The sequence below is a fragment of the Rhinopithecus bieti genome, unplaced genomic scaffold, assembly GCF_001698545.2.
Source record: "Rhinopithecus bieti isolate Rb0 unplaced genomic scaffold, ASM169854v2 scaffold_19200, whole genome shotgun sequence".
NCBI lineage: Eukaryota > Metazoa > Chordata > Mammalia > Primates > Cercopithecidae > Rhinopithecus > Rhinopithecus bieti.
The window spans coordinates 1-10,619 of NW_016809419.1; the positions used below are offsets into that span (position 1 = coordinate 1).

Here is a 10,619-nt window from a genome sequence, read left to right on the forward strand (position 1 = left end):
GTGGCGTTCAGCAACGGGGAGCGCGCCAAGCAGCTCCGGCGCTTCTCCATCGCCACCCTGCGGGACTTCGGGGTGGGCAAGCGCGGCATCGAGGAGCGCATCCAGGAGGAGGCGGGCTTCCTCATCGAGGCCCTCCGGGGCACGCGCGGTGAGCAGGGGACCCCGAGTGCGGGGCAGGAGCAGGAAAACGCCCAGGGCGGGGACCCGCGCCCGCGTTCTGCCTGAGGATGGGGACTAGGTGGGGAAAGGCCCCCACACTTCCAGCCCTAGAGTCTGGCGCTGGGAATTTGGCTCAACAGCGCCCTGCCTCCCGGTATTCTGACTCTCCTCAGGCCTCTGAGTTGACTCTTTCCCCAATCCTCTCCTCCGGCCACATCCGCAGGCGCCAATATCGATCCCACCTTCTTCCTGAGCCGCACCGTCTCCAATGTCATCAGCTCCATTGTCTTTGGGGACCGCTTTGACTATGAGGACAAAGGGTTCCTGTCACTGCTGCGCATGATGCTGGGAAGCTTCCAGTTCACGGCAACCTCCACGGGGCAGGTAACCGGCTGCAGCCCGGCCCGTGGCGCCCCTACCACAACCTGCCAACTGCTCCCCTACCTGGAGACAGGTGCCCAAACTCCCACCCCTCCAGACAGTGTCCCCTCAAAATCAGCCCCCAGTATTGGACAACTGGACGGTTGCACCAGAACCCAGGATGGGTGCCCAATACCCAGTCTCCAAGGACACCTGGATAGCCCAACAGATGCTCCCCAAAACAGAGCCTGCCGGCAGGATGCAAGCCCTCAGCTCAGCTCTCTCACCTGGGCACGTGTTCCCATCCCCAATTTACTGTAATTTGTAACAAGTGCTCCCTACCCTGTTCTTCTGAATACTTTAACACCTGGACAAGTGACTGCCTCAACCCGCCTCCTGCATACTTGAACACCTGGTGCTGCAAAATCCAGCCCATCATAATCACTTCACATCTACACAAATGTCCCAAATTAGCCCACTGGAATATCTGGCCAAGCGCCCTCTACTTCACCCACTTAAATACCTGAAAACATGGACAGCTGCCCTAACCAACACCCTAAACACATAAATATCTAGACAGATTATTCCCCAGACACCCAAATAAGTGTTCCCCAAAACTTTCCTATCACACACCTTACAGAGGAGCTCCCAATGCATCCCACTTGGCTAGGTAAACACCTGAACAGGTATCCCCTCCACTTCAACATCTTCACCAGCCCCGCTTTAATACCTGAACACCTGAACAAAAGCCCCCAATCCAGGTGTTCAGGTATTAAGTATAAGTATCTGGGTAGTTGTCTCCAACCAAGCCCACTTGAATGCCTAAATACCTAGACAGGTGACACTCCCCTCATACCGGCCCCACCTGAATAGCTAAACACCTGGACAGGTGTCTTCCAGCTCAACTTCACTTGAATATCTGAACACCTAGATGTGTGCTCCAATCCAGCCTCATTTGCATACCTGAAACCTGGATATATGCCTCAGTTCTTCTCACCTAAATTACTAGACCGTGGCCCTGGCACCTAACCCAAGTGAAAACTTAGGTATAAGTTCCCATCCAACCCCACTGAAATACCTAAACACCTGGACAGATGCCTTTAACTCAGTTCCTTCCTTGCTATGAAACAAGTCCCATTCCCATCAGCTCCTGCCCCCTGACAACTGTCCTTCCCTTCCCATCCTCTCTCTGCAACCCCAGCTCTATGAGATGTTCTCTTCGGTGATGAAACACCTGCCCGGACCACAGCAACAGGCCTTTAAGAAGCTACAAGGGCTGGAGGACTTCATAGCCAAGAAGGTGGAGCACAACCAGCGCACGCTGGATCCCAATTCCCCACGGGACTTCATCGACTCCTTTCTCATCCGCATGCAGGAGGTACCCCCCAGCAGCCAGTGCGGGGAGGTGCAAAGCCAGGCAGAGGGAAATCAGGCTGGGAGTGGAGCGGGCAGACAACACAGGCCCATTCAAATTAGCCCTCATCATAATAATCCTCACAATTGGCCGGGCGCGGTGGCTCATGCCTGTAATCCCAGTACTTTGGGAGGCTGAGGCAGGTGGATCACCTGAGGTCAGGAATTCGAGACCAGACTGGCCAACATGGTGAAACCCCCTCTCTACTAAAAATCCAAAAATTAGCTGCACATGGTGGCGCCCAGTGGGGCAGAGGTTGCAATGAGCCAAGATCACAGCACTGCACTCCAGCCTGAGTGACAGAATGAGACCCTGTCTCAAAAAAAAAAAAAAAAATTAATTATTTTTTTAAAAAGTAACAAGTGAGCCTGCATGGTCATGTGCATGTGCAGTTCCAGCTACTCAGTGAGGCTCAGGAGGCTAAGGCTGGAGGATTCCTTGAGCCCAGGAGTTCGAGTCCAGCCTGTGCAAATTAGCAATACCAAGTCAGTATAAGAAAAAAAAAAATTGACAGCTAAGTTGATAATTAAAGGACAGATGGTCAGCAAGGTAAAGAAGGTGAGAAGGAAGAGCATTTTGGGCAAAGCCAGCAGCCAGGGCAAGGGCTGGAACCTGGAGCGAGTCTGGGAGATCTAGGGTCCCTCTTTCCACCTTTGATCTGGACCAAAGAGAGGAAGATCCAAAGGAAAAGCCCTAGAAGGGCCCTGAGGGCAAGAGGAGTGAGGTTGGCCTAAAGCCCCCTCTCCCTGCAGGAGGAGAAGAACCCCAACACGGAGTTCTACTTGAAGAACCTGGTGATGACCGCGCTGAACCTCTTCATTGCGGGCACCGAGACCGTCAGCACCACCCTGCGCTACGGCTTCCTGCTGCTCATGAAGCACCCAGAGGTGGAGGGTAAGGCTGAGGCGGAGGGAAGTGGAGGGCCCCAGACCCTCAAAACTCCACTGACCCTGGTGCAATGTCTCCACCTGTCCCAGATCTTAGGACCCTGAGACGTGCTTTGCTGTCCAGAGACAGGGCAATATTCAGCTGATAGGAATCAGCTGAGTCTCACTAGTTGATAAAATGTTGAAAATGTCTGCAGTGATTCGTCAGTCACTCCTGTCCCAAGCCCACTGAGTGCCCACTGTCTGCTCCTCCAGATCATCCCCTAAGTTCCTCTCTGTGCCTCCACTGTGATTCTGGCACAGTCTGGTTAACAGGATTCTACTCCAACAATGAGAATGGCTGAGGTCTGTTATGAATGGTCTACCTCTGTATCATATGTGGAGCCATGTCATCCACCCCGTTTTACCTGTTCAGACTATCTTCCCTGCCCTGAGACCCCTAGATACCCAAACACATTCCCCCTCCTCCCCAAGCCAAGGTCCATGAAGAGATTGACAGAGTGATCGGCAAGAACCAGCAGCCCAAGTTTGAGGACCGGGTCAAGATGCCCTACATGGAGGCAGTGATCCACGAGATCCAAAGATTTGGAGACGTGATTCCCATGAGTTTGGCCCGCAGGGTCATCAAGGACACCAAGTTTCGGGATTTTTTCCTCCCTAAGGTGCTTTCCTCCCCACCCTCCCCCCCCCAGACTACGGGGAATTCCAGCCCCTCTCTGCGTCCCCAACATCCCACCCCCATTAGAAGCTTTCTAGACCCTGTCCCACTCCCTCAATCAGTCAAAAGGACTTCCCCACCACCACATCTGTTCCACCTTCTCACTTAGAGATTCGTGAGTCCTGCATCTCCCCAGACTCTTTGTATCAGGAGAATCAACCCCATGTTCCCAAATTTCCTGTCTTAAGAAACAGGAGCCCCTTTCCATGAGGCCTTTTGCCTTAGGGACACAAGTCTCAGGTCCCCCAAACACCCTGCCTAGCAGGACATGGACCCCATGTCTCCCAAACTCCCTGTTTCAGAGACGTGAACCTTCTATCCCCCAAAGCTACTCTCTCAGAGGACCCCACCTCCTCCGTGCCTGCCACTTCCCCTTACCTGGGGCACCCTAGTTCCCCCTCCAGCCCCCGTGTACTTTCACCAATCCCCAACCTTCCTCATCACACACACCTTCCTCCTCCCTACCAGGGCACTGAAGTGTTCCCTATGCTGGGCTCTGTGCTGAAAGACCCCAGGTTCTTCTCCAACCCCAGGACTTCAATCCCCAGCACTTCCTGGATGAGAAGGGGCAGTTTAAGAAGAGTGATGCTTTTGTGCCCTTTGCCATCGGTAAGAGACCACTATTTGCTGCCAGGCCACTGCTCACACCAGCAGGCGCCTCCCTCACCCAGCTCCCCTCTCTGCGGTGTAGCCTGGTATTTCTCCAGCTTGGAAGTTCCTGTTAGAATCTGCCCTTGAGCTTCCAGCTGATACTTCCTTAACTACCAAGCACCCACTACCTGCGCCCAGGTAAAAGGAAAGGAAACATCTTTCCCCGTAGATTTATTTGTCTAGGGTCACAGAGCAGATTCTTCAGATCCCTAAAAAGGAGATGACGGCACAGCAGTCGTATTTTCAAGTGTATCCTGCAGGAAGGGACATCTAAACCTCGCATGTACACCTGGCATGGATCACCCCATCTCTGATGGATGCGTGACATTTGCTTTTTCAAAACCCATAAACTGTACAACACAGAGTAAACCCTAATGTAAATGTGGGACTTTGGTTAGTAATAATATATCATATTGGTTCACCAATTGTTACATCTCTTATAGAAGGAAACTGAGACTCAGGGAGGATCACAGTCTCCTCTGAAAGTCTCTCAGGCCATGATATTCCACCCCTCCTCCCTGGGAGAGCCGCAAGCTGGGAGGTCGGTAGTGGGGCGAGGCTGCACTTAGAGTGGGCTTCACCTCCCACCCCTCCCGCCTCTCCTCCTCAGGAAAGCGGAACTGTTTCGGAGAAGGCCGGCCAAGGAATGGAGCTCTTTTCTCTTCTTTCACCACCCATCATGCAGAACTATCCGCTTCAAGTCCCCCCAGTCGCCCAAGGACATTCGACGGTGTCCCCCAAACACGTGGCTTTGCCACGATCCACGAAACTACACCATGAGCTTCCTGCCCCGCTGAATGAGGGCTGCGCTGGTGCAGGTCTGGTGGGCGGGGCCATTGAAAGGGCGGAGCCAGGGGCAGGGCTCGTGGGAGGGGCGGGGCTAAGAATGGGGACCGGATAGGGGAAAGGAAGCGGCGAGGTGGTTAGAGGGAAGAGAAGAAACAGAAGGGGCTTAGTTGACCTTGATAAGGGGCTTCCGAGCTGGGATGAGAGGAAGGGAAACCTTAGATTATGCTATGAAGAATAGTAGTAATAGCAGCTCTTATTTCCTGAACAAGTACCCCCATGTCAGCTTTGTACAAAAAGCGTTTGTTCACAAAGCGTTGCACGCTCACCTCACTTAATTGCCACAAACCTCTACGAAGGGGAAAAGCTTTCATGCCCATTTTACACGTGACAATGCGGAGGCTTAGAAAGTTGTCTATCTGATGTCTCATAAAACGTAAGTGCCCAGAAAATCTTTGAACACAGATGTGTGCCCATAGCCCTCTAGAAAGATTCTTAAAAAGCACCCATTCCTCACGTAAAACAGCTTAGTATAGCATCACATGGCCTGAACATCCCTGTCCTGGGGGTTCTTCCAGAGACCTGGTGAGTGGCTGTCCTGCCTTCACTGCCCACATGCCCACACTCTCACCTACTCAACATACTTTGAATACCAGGGTGTAATCTGTGCTCACTACCAGGTAAGGCCGCTGTGGCCCATTCAGAGTCAGTCCAGGGACACAACAAGACATGAATCGACATACAGAGTCAGTCCATTAACAATTTTTTTGCAGAGCAGAAGTTTTTAATGTTAATGACATTCTGTCAATATATCCCTTAATGAAGAAGTTGAAGGAAGGAACCACTTACAGAGAATGATGAGAGAACTCTGGATCAGGACAACCATATGCATGTGTGTGATCATGTGCAGGTGTGCATGTGAGCATATGACTACATATTCTCCTCTGTGTATCCATGAAACACATTCTACTATGGGTTTCTGAAGGTTGGGCTCTCCTGATGGATCTGGGGTCCATTGTAAGACCCAACTAAGAGTTTCACAATCACTGCCCACTCTCAAAGAAGTCAGTGTATGTCCCCCTTAGAAACTCCCTTACAGCCTTCATGAAAATTAACTCCAAGTTTATTGTAGACCTAAATGAAAAATGAGTGTCTATAAAACTTATAGAAGATAATGTAGGAGAAAATCTAGATGAACAATGCTTGAAAGAAGCACTTGATAAGTTCTGTGTCATTAAAATTAAAAACTTCTGCTCTGCAAAAGATTTGTCAAGAGAATGACAATACAAGCTACAGACTGGGAGACCATATTTGCAGGGGACATACCTAATAAAGGACTTACATTCAAAATACACAAAGAACTGTTAAAACTCAACAGTAGAAAACAACCCAATTAAAGAATGGGCAAGCGATCTGAGCAGACACCTCGCCAAAGAAAATATACACATGGCAAATAAGCATAAGGAAAGATGCTCCATATCATATATCAGTAGCCATTTCAAACTGAAACAATAATGATGTACCACTACCCACCTATTAGAGTGGCTAAAATCCAAAGCTGACAACACCAAATGGTGACAAGGAGGTGGCTCAATGGAACTGTCATTCATTGATGGTGGGAATGCAAATGGCACAGCTACTTTGGAAGACAAATTGGCGGTTTCTTGCAAAGCTAAACATATTCTTACCATGTGCTACAGCAATCATGCTCTTCGGTATTAACCTAAATGAGTTGAAAACAAATAGACACACAAAAACTTCTGCACAGATGTTTATAGCAGCTTTACTCGTAATTCAAATCTTGTAAGCAACCAAGCTGTTCTTCAACAAGTGAATGGATAAATGAACTGTGATATGTTCATACAATGAAATATGGCAGGGTGTGATGGCTCACACCTGTAATTATAGCACTATGGGAGGCAGAGGCAGGCAGATCACTTGAGGTCAGGAATTCGAGACCAGCCTGGCCAACATAGTGAAACCCCATCTCTACCAAAAATACCAAAATTAGCCAGGCACGGTGGCATGAGCCTGCACTTCCAGCTACTTGGGAGACTGAGGTGGGAGAATTGCCTGAACCCATGAGTCAGAGGTTACAGTGAGCTGAGATGGAGCCACTGCACTCCAGTCTGGGAGACACAGTGAGATTTTGTCTCAAAAAAAAAGAAAAAAGAAAAGAAATACAATTCGACAATAAAAAGAAATCAGGCTACAGAAAGACATGGAAGAACCTGAAATGTATGTAGCTAAGTGAAAGAAGCCCGTCTGAAAAGGCCACATACTATATGATTCCAACTATATGACAGTCTGGAGAAATGAAACTGTGGAGACAGTACAAAGATAGTAGTTGCCAGGAGTTTAGGGAGGAGGGAGGTGTTTGTTCTTCCCTTTGTTGTGGTGAGTTCCTCCAGGCCCCAGGCAGAAAGAGAGATGCTGTCCAGGAGCCAAGGCCTTAGCAATCTACCTGGTGCTCTAGTCTATTGCAACTGAGCTGGCACCTCAAATCAATCCGTGTGATACAACATATCAACAGAATGAAGAAGAAAAACCATATGATCATCTCAATTGATGCTGAAAATGCATTTGATGGAATTCAACATCCCTTCATAATAAAAGCCCTCAAAAAACTAGGTATAGCAGGAACATATCTCAACATAATAAAAGCCATGAATGACAGACCCACAGCTAGTATCATATTGAATGGGGAATAACTGAAATTCCTCCTCTAAGATCTGGAATATGACAAAGATGCCCACTTTCATCACTGTTATTTGACATAGTACCAGAAATCCTAGCTAGAGCAATTAGACAAGAGAAGGGAAAAAAAAGGGCATCCAAATTGGAAAGGAAGAAGTCAAATTATCCTTGTCTGTAGATGATATGATCCTGTATTTGGAAAAACCTAAAGGCTCCACAAAAAAACTATTAGAACTGAAAAACAAATTCAGTAAAATTGCAGAATACAAAATCAGCATACAAAATCAGTAGCACTTCTATCTGCCAACAGCAAACAATTTGAAAAGAAATTTTAAAATCCAGCCTGGGCAACATGTCGAACGAAACCCCATCTCTACTAAAAATATTTTTTAAATTATCTGGACCTGGTGGTGTGCGCCTGTAACCCCAGCTACCTGGGCGGCCAACGTAGGAGAATCTCTTGAGCCCAGGAGGTCCAGGCTGCTGTGAGCCAAGATCACATCACTGCACTCCAGTTCTGCATGACAGAGCAAGGCCTTATCTCAAAAAAAGGTAATCCCATTTACAATAGCTACAATACAATGAAATACCTAGGAATTAACCAAAGAAGTAAAGGATCTCTATAATGAAAACTATAAAACACTGATAAAAGAAATTGAAGAGGACACCAAAAATTGAAAAGATATTCTGTGTTCATGGACTAGAAGAAGCAATATTGTCAAAATGTTCATACTACTCAAAGCAATCTACAGATTCAATGCAATTGCCATCAAAATACCAATGACATTCTTCACAGAAATAGAAAAAAACTTCTAAAATTTAAACAGAATCACAAAAGATCTAGAGTAGCCAAAGCTACCCTAAGCAAAAAGAACAAAATTAGAGGAATCACATTATCTGACTTCAAATCATATTATAGAGCTATAGTAACCAAAACAACAAGATACTACCATAATAAGTTACGTAGACCAAGGGAACATAATAGAGAGTCCAAAAACAACTTCATACATCTACAGTGAACTCACTTTCAACAAAGGTGCCAAGAATATTCATACATTGAGGAAATAACAGTCCCTTCAATAAATGATGCCAAGAAAACTGGACACCCATATGCGGAAGAATGAAACTAGACCCGTATTTTTGACATATGCAAAAATCAAATCAAAATGTATCATAGACTTAAAGCTATGACCTCCAACATGAAACTACTAAAAGAAAACATTGAGAAAGCTCTCCAGGACATTGCGCTGGGCAAAGATTTCTCGAGTAATACCCAACAAGCACAGGCAACCAAAGCAAAAACGGACAAATGGGATCACATCAAGTTAAAAAGCTTCTGCACAGCAAAGGAAACAATCAACAAAGTGAAGAGACAACCTACAGAATGGGAGAAAATATCTGCAAGTTATCCATCTGACAAAGAATTATTGTCAAAAATATATAAGAAGCTCAAACAACTTAATAGGAAAAAATATAATAATCCAATTTAAAAATGAGTAAAAGATCTGAATAGACATTTCTCAAAAGAAGACATATTAATGGCAAACAAGTATATGAGAAGGTGCTTGTATTAATCCATTCCAAATACTAACTGCTCCAGCTCTAAAAATAACAAAGTAATAGGTTCTAATAACAAACAACTTTGTTGAGTGCCTATTTTGTGCCCAATCTGAATAACAAAGATAATAATTAACTTTTTTTTTTTTTGAGATGGAGTCTCACTCTGTCACCTAGGCTGGAGTGTAGTGGCACAATCTTGGCTCACTGCAACCTCTGCCTCCTGGGTTCAAGCAATTCTGCCTGCCTCAGCCTCCCAAGTAGCTGGGATTACAGGCACCTGCCACCACGCCCAGCTAATTCTTGTATTTTTTAGTAGAGACGAGGTTTCGTCATGCTGGCCAGGCTAGTCTTGAACTCCTGACCTCAGGTGACCCACCCACCTCAGCCCCCACAAAGTGCTGGGATTACAGGTGTGAGCCACCGCACCCAGCTGCAATTTATACTTTTCATTTAGGATTTTTTTACTTAATCCTAACAAAAATACCAAGTGGCTGGTGGTCTTCTCACCTTACCTTTAAAAATGGCAGTCTGGCTTCAAGACACTTACTCTCAGCCATGTGAGGCTGGAAGGCTGGCATAGGCTATTTGTTGAATCACACGTCTCATCAACCAAGGTCCGTCCCACCAGAGTCTGTGATGTAAGAGAAATACTACCTGCTCCAGCTCTAAAAATAACAAAGTAATAGGTTCTAATAACAAACAACTTTGTTGAGTGCCTATTTTGTGCCCAATCTGAATAAGAAAGACAATAATTAACTTTTTTTTTTTTTTTTTTGAGATGGAGTCTCACTCTGTCACCCCAGGCTGGAGTGCAACGGTGCGATCTCAGCTCACTGTAACCTCCACCTCCTTGGTTCAAGCAATTCTCCTGTCTCAGCCTCCCAAGTAGCTGGGACTACAGGTGTACACCGCCACACCTGGCTAATTTTTGTATTTTTTAGTAGAGACGGGGGTATCACCATATTGGTCTGGCTGGTCTTGAACTCCCGACCTTAGGTGATCCACCCGCCTCAGCCTCCCAAAGTGCTGGGATTAGAGGCGTGAGCCACCACACCCAGCCCAACTTTTTTTTTTTTTTTTTTTTTTTTGTGAGACAAAGTCTTGCTTTGTCACCCAGGCTGGAAGGCAGTGGAATGATCATAGCTTACTATAGCCAGGACATCTTGGGCTCAAGCAATCCTTCCACCTCAGCCTCCCAAGTAGCTGAGACCACAGGCTAATTTTTTTAATCTTTTATAGAGACAGGGTCTCACTACGTTGCCCAGATTGGTCTGACTCCTGGGCTCAAGCAATTCTCCTGCCTTTGCAGCGGGCTAATTTAGGAATCAGAGAGACCGAAGGGTTGAGGAGGATTTCTTTTTTTTTTTTTTTTTTTTTTTTTTTTTTT

The 10,619-nt window shown here is 46.8% G+C and overlaps 1 pseudogene across 1 annotated transcript; it reads left to right on the plus strand.

Moving 5' to 3' along the window:
• Window positions 1–3: 3 nt before the first annotated feature.
• CYP2A26P (cytochrome P450 family 2 subfamily A member 26, pseudogene) lies at window positions 4–6,823 on the plus strand (annotated as a pseudogene). The gene is made up of 7 exons (XR_001888631.1): window positions 4–148; window positions 383–543; window positions 1,721–1,897; window positions 2,686–2,827; window positions 3,295–3,482; window positions 4,007–4,147; window positions 4,800–6,823. The product of XR_001888631.1 is annotated as a cytochrome P450 family 2 subfamily A member 26, pseudogene (transcript).
• The last annotated feature ends 3,796 nt before the right edge of the window (window positions 6,824–10,619 follow it).